Genomic DNA, 16,321 nt, shown 5'->3' with positions numbered 1-16,321 from the left:
GTACTCAGTACTCCCTAACTCTGTACTCTGTACTCCCTAACTCTGTACTCTGTACTCCATAAGTCTGTACTCTGTACTCCCTAACTCTGTACTCCATAACTCTGTACTCTGTACTCCATAACTCTGTACTCCATAACTCTGTACTCAGTACTCCCTAACTCTGTACTCTGTACTCCCTAACTCTGTACTCCCTAACTCTGTACTCCCTAACTCTGTACTCCCTAACTCTGTACTCTGTACTCTGTACTCTGTACTCCATAACTCTGTACTCCCTAACTCTGTACTCTGTACTCCCTAACTCTGTACTCTGTACTCCCTAACTCTGTACTCTGTACTCCATAACTCTGTACTCTGTACTCCCTAACTCTGTACTCTGTACTCCACAACTCTGTACTCTGTACTCCCTAACTCTGTACTCTGTACTCCCTAACTCTGTACTCCCTAACTCTGTACTCCCTAACTCTGTACTCTGTACTCCATAAGTCTGTACTCTGTACTCTGTATTCCATAAGTCTGTACTCTGTACTCCATAACTCTGTACTCCATAACTCAGCTCGGCCTTCAACACGATCCTCCCACACATCCTGGAGCACCAGCTATCCCTGCTGCAGGTGCCGGTCTCCACCTGCAGGTGGATCACGGACTTCCTGACTGACAGGTCTCAGCGGGTGAAGCTGGGGAAGAGCATTTCCAGCTCCAGGACCACCAGCACGGGCTCCCCGCAGGGCTGCGTCCTGTCTCCAGCACTATTCTCCCTCTACACCAACAGCTGTGTCTCCCGCCACCCCTCGGTCAAGCTCCTGAAGTTTGCAGACGACACCACCCTGGTGGGCCTCATCTCCGGGGGGGACGAATCTGCCTACAGGGGTGAGATCGAGGGGCTGCAGAGATGGTGCAGCTTAAACAATCTGGAGCTAAATGCTCTAAAAACAGTGGAGATGGTGGTGGACTTCCGAAGGAAAGCAGCCCTGCCCCCTCCCATCACGCTGGGAGGTACCCCGGTGGCCTCCGTGGAGTCATGCCGCTTTCTAGGCATGACCATCTCCCGGGACCTAAAGTGGGAGCAGAACACCGAGGTCCTCACAAAGAAGGCCCAGAAGAGGATGTTCTTCCTCCGGCAGCTGAGGAAACTCAGGCTGCCGAGGTCCATGATGGTCCAGTTCTACACGGCCATCATAGAATCCATCCTCACCCACTCCATCATCACCTGGTTCCCTGCTGCAACGACCAAGGACAAGGCCAAGTTGCAGCGGGTGCGACGTTCAGCAGAGAGGGTGATCGGCTGTCCCTTGCCCTCCCTCAACTCCCTGCATGACACCAGGGCTCTGAGGAGGGCAAGGAAGATCATGGCTGACCCCTTCCACCCCGGCCACGGCCTCCTCACCCTGCTTCCCTCTGGAAGAAGGTTGCGGCTGCCTAAGGCACTTAAGGCCCGCCACAGGCTCAGCTTCTACCCCTCAGCCGCCAGGCTGTTAAATGACTCTGGCTTCCCCCCCCCCCCCGCCCCCAAGTCTGCCCCGGACTGAACTGGACTCTGTAAAAAAAACTCTGCACTGCACTTTACTTTATACCGCACTATCCAATGCACTGTTGTCTGTCCTGTGTTGTTGTTGTGTTGTCCTGTTTTTTGATATGTGAAAAAAGTATAAACGCACTTGCTGTGGTGACGAAGCAAATTCCTATATGTGTAACGCATAGTGGCAATAAACGTTATCTCAATCTCAATCTCAAACTCTGTACTCTATACTCCATAACTCTGTACTCCCTAACTCTGTACTCCCTAACTCTGTACTCTGTACTCCATAAGTCTGTACTCTGTACTCCATAAGTCTGTACTCTGTATTCCATAACTCTGTACTCTGTACTCCATAACTCTGTACTCTGTACTCCCTAACTCTGTACTCTGTACTCCCTAACTCTGTACTCTGTACTCCATAACTCTGTACTCTGTACTCCATAACTCTGTACTCCATAACTCTGTACTCTGTACTCCATAACTCTGTACTCTGTACTCCCTAACTCTGTACTCTGTACTCCCTAACTCTGTACTCTGTACTCCCTAACTCTGTACTCTGTACTACCTAACTCTGTACTCTGTACTCCATAACTCTGTACTCTGTACTCCCTAACTCTGTACTCTGTACTCCCTAACTCTGTACTCCCTAACTCTGTACTCCCTAACTCTGTACTCTGTACTCTGTACTCTGTACTCCATAACTCTGTACTCCCTAACTCTGTACTCTGTACTCCCTAACTCTGTACTCTGTACTCCCTAACTCTGTACTCTGTACTCCCTAACTCTGTACTCTGTACTCCATAAGTCTGTACTCTGTACTCCCTAACTCTGTACTCCATAACTCTGTACTCTGTACTCCATAACTCTGTACTCCATAACTCTGTACTCAGTACTCCCTAACTCTGTACTCTGTACTCCCTAACTCTGTACTCCCTAACTCTGTACTCCCTAACTCTGTACTCCCTAACTCTGTACTCTGTACTCTGTACTCTGTACTCCATAACTCTGTACTCCCTAACTCTGTACTCTGTACTCCCTAACTCTGTACTCTGTACTCCCTAACTCTGTACTCTGTACTCCCTAACTCTGTACTCTGTACTCCATAACTCTGTACTCTGTACTCCCTAACTCTGTACTCTGTACTCCACAACTCTGTACTCTGTACTCCCTAACTCTGTACTCTGTACTCCCTAACTCTGTACTCCCTAACTCTGTACTCTGTACTCCATAAGTCTGTACTCTGTACTCTGTATTCCATAAGTCTGTACTCTGTACTCCATAACTCTGTACTCGATAACTCTGTACTCTATACTCCATAACTCTGTACTCCCTAACTCTGTACTCCCTAACTCTGTACTCTGTACTCCATAAGTCTGTACTCTGTACTCCATAAGTCTGTACTCTGTATTCCATAACTCTGTACTCTGTACTCCATAACTCTGTACTCTGTACTCCCTAACTCTGTACTCTGTACTCCCTAACTCTGTACTCTGTACTCCATAACTCTGTACTCTGTACTCCATAACTCTGTACTCTGTACTCCATAACTCTGTACTCCATAACTCTGTACTCTGTACTCCATAACTCTGTACTCTGTACTCCCTAACTCTGTACTCTGTACTCCCTAACTCTGTACTCTGTACTCCCTAACTCTGTACTCTGTACTACCTAACTCTGTACTCTGTACTCCATAACTCTGTACTCTGTACTCCCTAACTCTGTACTCTGTACTCCCTAACTCTGTACTCTGTACTCCCTAACTCTGTACTCCCTAACTCTGTACTCTGTACTCCCTAACTCTGTACTCTGTACTCCATAAGTCTGTACTCTGTACTCCATAACTCTGTACTCCATAACTCTGTACTCTGTACTCCATAACTCTGTACTCCATAACTCTGTACTCTGTACTCCCTAACTCTGTACTCTGTACTCCCTAACTCTGTACTCTGTACTCCCTAACTCTGTACTCTGTACTCCCTAACTCTGTACTCTGTACTACCTAACTCTGTACTCTGTACTCCATAACTCTGTACTCTGTACTCCCTAACTCTGTACTCTGTACTCCCTAACTCTGTACTCTGTACTCCCTAACTCTGTACTCCCTAACTCTGTACTCTGTACTCCCTAACTCTGTACTCTGTACTCCATAAGTCTGTACTCTGTACTCCATAACTCTGTACTCCATAACTCTGTACTCTGTACTCCATAACTCTGTACTCCATAACTCTGTACTCTGTACTCCCTAACTCTGTACTCTGTACTCCATAACTCTGTACTCTGTACTCCCTAACTCTGTACTCTGTACTCCCTAACTCTGTACTCTGTACTCCCTAACTCTGTACTCTGTACTCCATAACTCTGTACTCTGTACTCCCTAACTCTGTACTCTGTACTCCCTAACTCTGTACTCTGTACTCCCTAACTCTGTACTCCCTAACTCTGTACTCTGTACTCCCTAACTCTGTACTCTGTACTCCATAAGTCTGTACTCTGTACTCCATAACTCTGTACTCCATAACTCTGTACTCTGTACTCCATAACTCTGTACTCCATAACTCTGTACTCTGTACTCCCTAACTCTGTACTCTGTACTCCATAACTCTGTACTCTGTACTCCCTAACTCTGTACTCTGTACTCCCTAACTCTGTACTCTGTACTCCCTAACTCTGTACTCTGTACTCCATAACTCTGTACTCTGTACTCCATAACTCTGTACTCTGTACTCCCTAACTCTGTACTCTGTACTCCCTAACTCTGTACTCTGTACTCCCTAACTCTGTACTCTGTACTACCTAACTCTGTACTCTGTACTCCATAACTCTGTACTCTGTACTCCCTAACTCTGTACTCTGTTCCCTAACTCTGTACTCTGTACTCCATAACTCTGTACTCCATAACTCTGTACTCTGTAGAACTCCTTTGGGAGAACCAAACTGTATCTAAATGGTCTCTTTGTCTTTTTTCCTTCCTTTTCATTCTTTTCATTCTGTCACCATTTTTGACTAAATTACTCCACCACCTCAAGTTCTCTACCTGTTCCCTCATAGTAACTGTAAGTGGTAACAGAGACTACCCCATTGCACCCACTGACCCTCTGCTCCCCAACTCTTACTATTTTGGAGATTTTGTTTTTCCAACACTACTCATTTTCTTTGCCTCCTGCAATTCAGTGTTGCATCCTATAAGGAAGTTTCCATCTTCCTAAATTCTTGCATACTTTACTACTCCAACTTGTCCTCTAATGATTTTTGTTAGCTTCTGAGGCTCGACTTACTTTACTTCTCCCTCAAATCTCACCTCTAAATTTATCAATCCTGCCTTCGTGTCCTTCTCCTCACCCTCACTCTCCGTTTCACCTGAGCTAGCTCTATCCTTTTCTTTCTCTTTCCGTTTCTTGCCTTCATGTCACTACTCCCTCTCCCCACCTCTTCCCACTTACTCTCCCTCCTCTCATCTTCCTCACTAATCTCCATGCTGTTGCTGTCACCATCCGTCTCCTTTCCTGCCATCCTGTCAGAGTTTGTAAGGAACCGTGTAAGAATACCGTTCCGGACCTATACAGGCCGTCGGTTAATATTATACTCAATCCTACTGCTAACAAGTCCCAGTGTCCGCAAATCAAAAATCTATGTTGTTTAATCAATCAGAAATATAGTCAAAACAAGTCAACACCGCCGCATCAACATACAATAATTCAAACCTTCTGCCCCCAGAAGACTGTGTCAAACTTCCTCTCTGCTAACTTTTCCTCTCATACTGTACATTGGCATTTGCATTTCCTTGCTCTTTTCATTGAGCGAAAAGTGACAGGGTGATTCTTAAACAAACATACTAAAAGAGTCAATAGCCTCACACAGCCCTGCAGCACAGTGTAGTGTGCCTCACACAGCCCTGCATCACAGTGTAATGTGCGTGAGTGTATCAGAACCAGGGCCGGCCGCTGACTAAACAGTCTATGTCGTTGCTTAGGGCCACCACCGCTAGAGGGGGCCACACTTTTGCCGTCGATCAATCAAAAACTCCGCTACCCCTGCCGATGAAACACCCGTCAATGAAAAAGTCCGCTAGCACCCCACCGTCTAGTCCACGGCCGGGCCTGCCAAGAATAATGAAGGTTTACATTCTATTCAATGTTACCATCTGCATTATCCATGTGCAGCGCATAGTCTGTGAGTGGGAACGCACAGCGATTGTATCAGCACGAGTGAGGCACTGAGAACAAGCACGGCAACATATTTATAACGACATAGCATTTGTATCATTATTATTAATTTACTGTAATTGCTACACAATTTGTGATTGCTCTATCATATATATGCTGAATTAGATTCAGTGAATAAGATTGATATTTGTAGCATAAACACATCTTATTCACTTCTTAGTGTCCCCCTGCGACCTCTGCTGATATGGAGGAGAATTGCAGCCTTGGAAAAAAAATCAACCGACTAGCGCAAACAGACAGAAACACTGAAAAATCGCTTTATACTAGTTCGATTTTGAAAATGTAAGCACACTGGGTGGTAGAACACACTAGGAAACTAGGAAACGTCATGATAGGTGGGTCCTGAAATTTGATCGAGTGCAAAGGTAGATTTATTTTCTTTTTTACTCACAGGGTCAAATATGAGTAGTGTTAAACCAATATTTCAATATATTATCTATATCAGTCCTTGCATCCAGAGGTGCAAGCAGAAGACAAAGGGACAGAAGGACAGTGTGCAGTAGTGGGCCAGTCTTACTAGGCTGCTGCTGGCGTCTGCAGGTCACACACAGGGCAGCCAGCAGGACCATGGACAGGAGGAGAGCTCCAGCAAACAGGAACTGAAACACTGTGTCCATCACTGCCAGAAAAACACACATTATTACAGTTAATTATTACAGATTATTTCACAGTCTACAGTGTGTTTAAGTACAACTACAGCACCATGTCCATTTACCATTAGGTATTTAGGTATTTACCATTTACATAGACATTTCTGTTCTGGGGCTTTCAAACATTATAAAAATATCAGTTACTAAGGCATCAAATGGTTTTGGGAATATATCACAAAATGTGTTATATCCTCACATTATCCTTACTCATGTTTTTTGATTTCACACATTCTCTCTCTGATTCTTGAGCTCTCTAGGGCCAGGAAACGGATTTCCTGTATTGTCAAGTAAACTGTATTCTTCACACACTACACTCATTCACAGTTGCAGTTTTCTTATTTTTTTGCCTTGAAACCTGAAGTTTTCCCCCAAATAATTCAGACAACATTCTCCACTTTTTCATTAAAAAAAATGTTTACAAACTAATAACAAATAAAAACAGGAGATGTGAGCATTGTGTTGAATACGCAAATGAACCCCTGAGTCTATTTTAACAGCTTGAAGACTTTTGAGATATATATAGGCCCAATCCCATTTGAATGAATGAATGAATGAATGGTCTTTATTGTCATTAATACAGTACAGGTACCATACAACGAAATTTAGGAGGGGGGGCTCCCCTGGTGCTTGGAAAAAAGACTAAAAACAAGAGGGCCACGGGTAAAATAAAAAGGGAAAAGAGCTGGTTTACATAAATAAAGGCTATGTACACTATCTACCAGTGGCGGCTGGCCGATAGAGGGCGCTTCCTAGTTGCTCAAGTTTTTTTTTTAAATAAACATTGTTTATTCACAAAATGCGGCTGATATTCTGTCGGCGCCTATCAGCATTCATCAAAAATCCTCCAATACAATAAACATGTTATCTGTGTGTGTGTAAAATTCACTGTTAAAATACATAGGGGGAGGAGTCGGGGCGCCGGCCGAATGCAAGTCTATGGCAGGCCAAATACTTTTGGCTTACACGTGAGCTGTAGCAGCGCTCCAATTGGCTGTCTCCTATTTCTCGGCCGGGGCGCAAAAATTGCGCCCTGAATATCCGGTTGTTAAGTCTGACGTCAAACGTGACGTTTTGCAATTTCCGGCTCCAAACCAGAAATACAACATTGTGCGCGCGACGCGAGAGAGTTTTTGCCGGGTGAGATGTCTTCAGATAGAAAGTAAGCAAGTTGAAACGTTAGCAAATATAATTGCTGAGTGTTCTGACAGAGAAAGTTGGTTAAAATTGGTCGTTATTATTGTGACTAGAAAGTGTCTGACTGACACTTGACAATGACTATAATTCCATTGTAAATAGTGTCAAAGAACTATCAAGCTAGCTAGCTAGCTAGCTCAGAGGTGATGAGATGAGCTAGTCTGCTGCACACATGCCAGCTAAAGAGCTAACTGGAGGCACTTTATTATTTTACTTAAGTTAAATTAGATATACAATCTTTCTTATTCTGCTAGAATTGGGCTTCATTGGTAATACCATAATGGCATATTTACAGTACATGGACAGTGGATTGAAGCATTTGAAATGTCTGTTTTGTATAGTATAGTTGGACATGTTTTTTTTTCCAGGTGAGAGAGTAATGTCAAAATGACATTATCTGACTGCATTGCCCACAGCAATCCAAAATTCAATTATAATTATGTTATAAATTGATATGGATCAATTTATACCTCTTATTAGATTATAACTACTCTGGTTGTTATGTTTGCCTTTTGGTTGACAGCAAAAGGGAGAGAGGAGGATAGAGAGGGAGAGAAGGAGAGAGAGCAGGATGGTGTCGGCACACCAGAGAGAGAGACAGCAAGAACCAGGTGAGAAAGTGGACAGGTAGTCAAGACCACATAAGTAAGTAGCCTTGAGAACCGATGGTTCTCGAGCCTAATGGACCATAGGGAAGGAGCCTATCTCCTGTTTCCGTAGCGTGAGGCGGCTTAATGTACAAGTTAGTACACCCCCTGGACATGACACTGGTATGAGGCAGGGTCTTACCCCCTGGGGGGGGGGGGGGGGGGTCCATGCCACGGTCCATGCCACCCCCCCAAGGCAGCAAACCTAGGGGAAACACTGTTATTCTCATGCTATACTCGACTGTAAATCCAGATTTTAAAGTTGATATTCTTCCCCGTGGAGCATGCCCCCATAACCCGTGCCCCACCCAAAATTTTTTGCACCAGCCGCCACTGCTATCTACTATACTATACTACTATACTATACAATAAAACACTGTGCTGTACTCTATGCTATGCTATAAATATCCCCCAAAAAAATCTATATCTGAACCTTATGTACACAAGGGTTGTCAAATTGCACATAGTATTGTTGCACATTCATTAAAGTGTCGCAGTTACTAGCAGGTTTGAAATGTTCACAGTTGTATTTCAATATTGCACTTATGTTTACAATCTAGTAGCTGCCATCAAATTGTCTAGATTGTCCAGGGCCTAGAACCTATGTCTTTGCTGTGTTCAGGGCCTGAATGGCCCTAGGGTAGAAGCTGAGCTTCAGTCTATTTGTCTGTGCGAACATGGTCCTGAACCGCCTGCCTGAGCGCAGCCGAACAAAGTGTTCGTTCCCAGGGTGGGATGGGTCCCTGGAGATCTTGGAGGCCTTCCTGAGGCAGCGTGTGTTGTACAGCTCTTCCAGAGAGGGGAGGGGGGCGCCGATGATCTTCTGGGCCGATCTCACGACTCTCTGTAGCGCTTTCCTCTCTGCGGCTGTGCAGCTGGAGAACCACACGCAAATGCAGTAGGTGAGGATGCTCTCCACTGTGCAGCGGTAGAAGGTCACAAGCAGCTCCTGTCTGAGGTGGTATTTCCTGAGAACTCTCAGGAAGGAGAGCCGCTGTTGTGCCTTCTTGATGATGGCTGCTGTGTTGGTCCTCCAGGACAGGTCCTCCTGTATGTGCACCCCCAGGAATCGGAGAGTTGAGACTCTCTCCACGCTCCCTCCATCGACGAGCAGGGGCTGGACCTCAGATTTTTTCCTCCTGAAGTCCACGATGATTTCCTGGGTCTTTAACTGGTTCAGCAGCAGGTTGTTAACCTTGCCCAGCTTGCCCAGCTGCTCCACCGCATCCCTGTACGCCGCCTCGTCCCCCCCCCGAGATGCAGCCCACCACGGTGGTGTCGTCTGCAAACTTTATGATGGAGTTGCTGGGGTGGACGGGGGTGAAGTCGTGGGTGTAGAGGTTGTGGATGGGGGATGGGGCTCAGCACGCAGCCCTGGGGGGACCCAGTGCTGAGTCTGAGGGCTGTGGAGGTGTGGGAGCCCACCCGCACCCTCTGGGGGCGGTCAGACAGGAAGTCCTTGATCCATGCGCAGATGGAGTGTGATAGTCCCAGGTCTAGTAGTTTGGTCACTAGCCTGTCTGGAAGGATAGTGTTGAAAGCAGAGCTGAAGTCCACAAAGTCTTGCGTAGCTGTTCCCCCTCTCCAGGTGGGATAGAGTGGAGAGTCGTCGCGATGGCGTCCTCTGTGGACCTGTGGGCTCTGTAGGCGAACTGGTATGGATCCAGGTTGGGCGGGAGGCATGTGACTATTATTGGGGCTTTTCCACTACGGTGCTGACCCGGTGCTGACCCGGGTCAGCCCGCTTCGTTCCCCTTTTCCATTAGTCGTCCCAGGTTGGTTCGGTCCCAGGTCAGCTCGCTTCTTTAGCTCCACATCGACCCCAGGGTCTACAATTTCATATCCGGGTCTCTTTGCCAGGCTGCGTGTGACGTGTGACGCTGCACACCATTGATTGGTCAATGGAAATAGTCATCCCATGTCCCATCCCATAGATTTCTTCACTAACCGCCATCTTGAAATACCACATTCACTCTAGGAAAATGTCACTACAGTTTCTGTAATAGCTTATTAATAAAGATTCGGAAAATTATGCTGACCATCGTATTATCTTAGTTTAATGTCATTTCAATGAATCATATAACTTTTATTTACAACAAGCACAACACAAAAATCGCTATTATGCACCGTGTTTGTCCGTGAATAACACCGCCTGTGGAGGTGGTACAAACACAATACTCCTTTGCTAACTTCACCATCTGTCTACGGTCATTTTGAGCCCTTAACCACCGCGCTGACACCCCGAGAAGTTATGCTTTTAACCGTAAACTCGATGAACCGGGAGTTCACCCGGCTGCTGCTGCTGTGCTGTCCAGACATTTTCGCCTTTCACTCATGAGTCAAATGCCGGTTTTAACAGGGAATTCGCTCCGCGCTGTGTCCACGGTGATAGGAGTGGAGGATCAACTCCATTCAAAAACTTTTGAATTCCCTGGCTTCTCCTCTTTCCGGACACGTTTGAATTGTTATCCTAACCCCCGGTAAACCGAAGTTATTAACCCGCAAACGGCACCGTGTTTGTCTGTTAATAACACCGGCTGTGGAGTTGGTACAAACACAATACTCCTTTGCGAACTTCACCATCTGTCTACGGTCATTTTGAGCCCTTAACCACCGCGCTGACACCCCGAGAAGTTGTGCTTTTAACCGTAAACTCGATGAACCGGGAGTTCACCCGGCCGCTGCTGCTGTGCTGTCCAGACATTTTCGCCGTTCACTCATGAGTCAAATGCCGGTTTTAACAGGGAATTCGCTCCGCGCTGTGTCCACGGTGATAGGAGTGGAGGATCGACTCCATTCAAAAACTTTTGAATTCCCTGGCTTCTCCTCTTTCCGGACACGTTTGAATTGTTATCCTAACCCCCGGTAAACCGAAGTTATTAACCCGCAAACGGCACCGTGTTTGTCTGTTAATAACACCGGCTGTGGAGGTGGTACAAACACAATACTCCTTTGCTAACTTTACCATCTGTCTAACCACCGCGCTGACACCCCGAGAAGTTATGCTTTTAACCGTAAACTCGATGAACCGGGAGTTCACCCGGCCGCTGCTGCTGTGCTGTCCAGACATTTTCGCCGTTCACTCATGAGTCAAATGCCGGTAGATTTGCGTCTTGTCGGCGTTTCCCGATGATGATACTACAGTTCATAAAGCAGACAAGTGAAGGCAGTGGTTTTAAGGGTTAAAAAAACATGACTTTATTATGTGTACATAGCTTCCTCTCTCTCTCCAAAAAAATCACGGCTGTTGTTGCTGTGTACACCCGGAAGCTTTTTGCCAGGCTGCGTGTGACGCGTAACTCCGCCTACTATCGTCTACTCCTCCTACTAGTCCGGGTCGGTTTGTGTATAATGGAAAACCAGAACAGATCAAAGTGACCCGACCTGACCTCGAACCGATACGAACTGCACTAACCCGGGCTGCTGATGGAAAAGCACCATGTGGGCCCGGACCAGTTTCTCGAAGCACTTCATGATGATTGGTGTGAGTGCCACCGGGCGGTAGTCGTTTAGGCAGCTCACCGTGCTTTTCTTCGGGACTGGGATGATTGTTGAGGTTTTCAGGCAGGGTGGGATGGTGGCCTGGGACAGGGACTGGTTGAAGATGTTGGTGAAAACCCCGGCCAGCTGGTCGGCACAGTCCCTCAGCACCCGTCCCAGGACGCCGTCCGGCCCTTAGGCTTTTCTGGGGTCCACCGCCTTCAGCACGCGTCTCACTTCATGCTCTGTGAGGGTGAGGCTGCTGAGAGCTGGAGAGTGGTGTTTGTGTTGTGGTTACCTCCGTTCGCCCCTCGTCGAACCGGGCGTAGAAGGAGTTCAGCTCTTCCGCCAGCAGGGGGTCGCCCTCAGCGGCTGTGAGCCTGTTGGCTCTGAAGTTTGTCATGTGCTGAACCCCCTGCCACACCCGCCTGGAGTCGTTGCTCAGGAAGCATTCCTCAATCTTCTCTCTGTGGTCTGCCTTGGCCTCCCGGATGCCACGGTTTAGGTTAGCCCTGGTGGTGTTGTACAGCAGTTTGTCCTTCGCTGAGAAGGAGTTGTTCCTCTCCTTGAGCAGTTGTCGGACCTTCTCAGTCATCCATGGCTTCGTGTTGGGGTAGACCCGGACCCGTTTGTCCACGGTGACTGAGTTGGTGCAGTTCACTATGTGGTTCAGAACCGACAACGTGAACTGTTCCAGGTCCTCATGCTCATATTCCTGCCATGAGGTGTCATTTAGGCAGATCTGCAGTGGAGCGGACCCTTCTGGCCAGGTTCTGACAGTCTTAGTGGTGATGGGAGCACTTTTCCTCATGGTAGTGTATGCTGGGATCAGGAGGATTGACACATGGTCAGACATGCCTAGATGAGCTAGCGGTCTAGCCTTGTAAGCACGTTTGATGTTGGTGTATACCTTATCCAGTGTTTTTTCTCCTCTTGTTGCACATTTAACATGCTGATAGAACTTGGGTAGTACTGCCTTCAGGTCGACATGATTGAAGTCTCCTGCTATAATGTGAACTGCCTGTGGATCTGCGCTTTGTTGACCACTGATGACGTCATATAGCCGCGCCAATGCTAAGCTACCGTCTGCATTCGGTGCAATGTAAACGCTTGTAATATACACTGCATTGAATTCCCTCGGTAGGTAAGTGGGTCGGCATTTAACAGTCAAGTATTCCAGGTTTGGGGAACAGTGGCTACTTACAGTTTTCGTGTTTAAGCACCAGCTATCCTTCGTAGATATAATGATCCCACCTCCGCGAGTCTTACCGCTAAGCAGCGTGCGGTCCGCACGGTGTAGAGTGCGGCCTTCCAGGCTAATCGCTTATACCATATGTGTGGTGGCCTGGGAAAACCCGTCGGATGTCGCTGGCGTTCGTTTGTGGCAAAGAGCAAAAATAGATGGAAATGTCCTATTTCGGCGCTTTTGATATTATGTGGTATTCTAGTACTTTGAACTCCATACTACATTATGGTGAATAAACATTTTAAGAAAACAAAAGAGAAAGTACTTATACTTTACCGACGAGGCGAGCAGACTAACACCGCATCACAAGCAGACAAACGAGACCGGCCGATCTGCATAGGCTCCTCCCCCGACCCGGAGGAGAAAGGGGTCGGGGGCAGCATGGGGGCAGCATTTCTCACCTTTCACTTTTTTTGACATGATACATTAAAATGCTCATAACTTTTTAAAATAAAGGGCTATCTCAGTCATTCAACCAGTTATGAATAGCTGAGAACTTCTAATTTATGGAAATATAAAAAATGAAAATGTCAAAATGCCACCATGTGAATGGTTTTCCCAGGCCACCACACATATCTTGTTCATATCATGTTGTTTATCAGAATCAAATTTATTTTTAGCCAGGTAGGTTTTCCACACATGAAGCCGTACTCGAATTCTGATTGGTTTATCAACTAGAGCGAACAGCGATGTCCCTGAGCAGACAGACGATTAAAACGTACGTTTGTGAAAATCTACGACATAACTAGAGCTGCCAACAAATTTTATTAGACTTAATAGAATTACTTAATATCGTATGTAAAACATTGTGTACTCTATAGATGGGGATCGATCAACTTCACGAAAAATGCATTCGGCCCACCACCTATATCTAACGCTACATGTTTTAAGACTGATTTGTGCATGACAGTCCTGCATTTTGACATTTCCATTTCCCCCCTTTGATGGCATATGACGCCTGAAATTTAACTAAAGTTCAGACTCGAAGTTGTTGCAATTGTTATTGCTCCTAATGTCAGTGCAGTCTGGCAGGGTATGAGCATGGGTTGCTAGCCTACAGAGCACTGCTATTCTGACATGAAATGGCCTGATAATGAAGCCTCGTCCTGTTTTTATTTGATGACTTGTTTGATCGATTGATAGTGTAAAAATTAAGTTGTGAACGAATCGTGATGCTTTTCTATGACACTACTGATGAGGTCTTGAAGGGTTGTCCCATTTCAGAGGGAAGATTTCACCACTACCCCTGAAACTCCTTGTAAGGGGCAAGCCGAAAAGTGAGTGGCACTCCAAAACGAGGGGTAGGGTTAAAAAAGGGAAATGGGATTGCGGCATATATCTGAAAAGTCTTCAAGCGGTAATTGTTAAAATAGGTCGGGGTGATGCTGACTGGGTGATGCGCTTTAGATTAGCCTCTAATTAAAGCTTTGTATTTAGCCTACGTTTAAGCAGTGTCACTGAAATGCTGTGTGGACTCATTGCAGGAGTGGGATGTCTTTCTTTTTCACTAAATAGTTTTAATCTGGCCTCTGTTTTACAGGCTACTTCTGAGGAGCGACTGGGATGGTTTTGACAGTTTTAATGGACAGTGACATATTTTAGGTCTTTTAAAGTCACTATTGGCCTCGTGGTGGTTTTCGTTATTCTCTGGCTGTTTACTTGGATGGAGAGTATCCACATGTTAGACAGGAACCTTTGAGAGATGTGAACCAGTCCATCCAGCTATTGTGTAACTTGTTCATGGTCATTTGAGAGCTTTGCACTAAGTTTGGTTTGCCATTGCTAAGGTTCGTACACACACTTATTACACATACTTATTCACAGAGGACTTTTTTTTCCATTTGTATCTACTTCTATACATTTTCTATAATTTGTGTTTCAGTTTGAATGTGTGGAATAGATTGTGTAGATTCACTAAATGTATTAAATGTGAAAACTGTGTAGGGGTTCATACACTTTTCTCTGCACTGTATGATATAATCAAGGATAACATACCGTGGCACAGAGTGACATTAAAAATAAAGTGAAGACAACCTCCTGACACCGATACAGAGTAGAACTACCTACCCCAAAGAAAGACAAAAAAGACACTGTCACCAAAACGGTTTGCTACAGAAACTACTTTTACTCTCCATTTTCACCCTCCTCCCAGCCTGTTGGTGAGTTGAATTCTCAAGTGCCAATCCATGTGTGGCATGTCAGCCATTTTGTGCCATGGCACTTCTCATGGAGACTTCATCCATATTTGGACCAGCAGTGCGTACACAGACACGTCCAGATGGTGGCCTGGCCTTGGACAATATCAACATCCTCATTGGTGCTTACTGGAGGGCTAGAGAACGGACAAGCGAAGGTGGATGGTTTTAGTGTTATAGCACATGTCCACGTGTGACTATAAGTGAAACCAAGCCAGAGAGGTATGAATACGTGTGTGCATGTGAAAGAGAAGCGAGACAGGTGGACAACTGACAACAGCGGTCAGGCTGAATACAGCTTTGTGGTACATGGTGCTGCTGATCATGAGGCCTTTGTCAAACCTGGTTAAGCCACCAAGGAGAGCAGAGGGAGGGTCATAGACTTACCAACGTGTGTAGAATCTTCACTGATGGTGAGAGGGTCACTGAAGATGAAGCAGCCCTCCAATGAGACAAGTTCTGAGTCAGGTTGGCGTCCACTCCCACCTCCAGAACAGCAGACAGTTAGAGCCTGAGAGAAGCTGCCATTTCTTATCCATATACCACACGTTTGTCTCCAGTCTCCCACTCCAACCAGACCCAACTCTCTGGAACGTTCTCTCTCTTCTCAATATTTTTTTTTTTTTCACTCTCTGTTCTTATTTAATTCTGCAACTTTGACCTAGATGCCTTCCTGGTTGCACTGCTCTGTGTACGTGACCTGTTCCGTCTACTCCTTCCTCCTTCGCACTAGTCACAAACTCTCCTGCTCCTCGTTTACCTCCCCCAATGTGCCTTTTTTTTAATCTTTCACACCAAGTTGTTTCAGTTCACCTCCCCCCCAACCTTCCCTGCAGTCTCTCAAACCAGGCCAGTTGGCCCCTATGTCCTCTGACCCCGTCTTTAAACAGCGGTGTAATAAATACAATTTAGGGATTTTCATGATTCAGAGTTGTTACTGTAGTTAGAGAAGTGGGACCAGCCTATTAAACATCTGACGGCTTTATTGTTCTATTGGCTTACTAGTGTCACCAGAGATGAAATTGAGAAGCACAAATGCTTTAGGGGTACAGACAGGGATATATTTAAAAAATCACAATAGATGACGCAAGCTCAACAGATGTGCTTGCTCTAATAGTGGGCATTCTACTTCGTCACCAGTGCACTCAATAATAATAATAATTTCCAGAT

This window comes from Nansenia antarctica (genome assembly GCF_963989245.1).
Source record: "Nansenia antarctica genome assembly, chromosome: 2".
Classification (NCBI taxonomy): Eukaryota; Metazoa; Chordata; class Actinopteri; order Argentiniformes; family Microstomatidae; genus Nansenia; species Nansenia antarctica.
The sequence above is the reverse complement of the archived record's forward strand: the minus strand, read 5'-3'. Positions refer to the sequence as shown.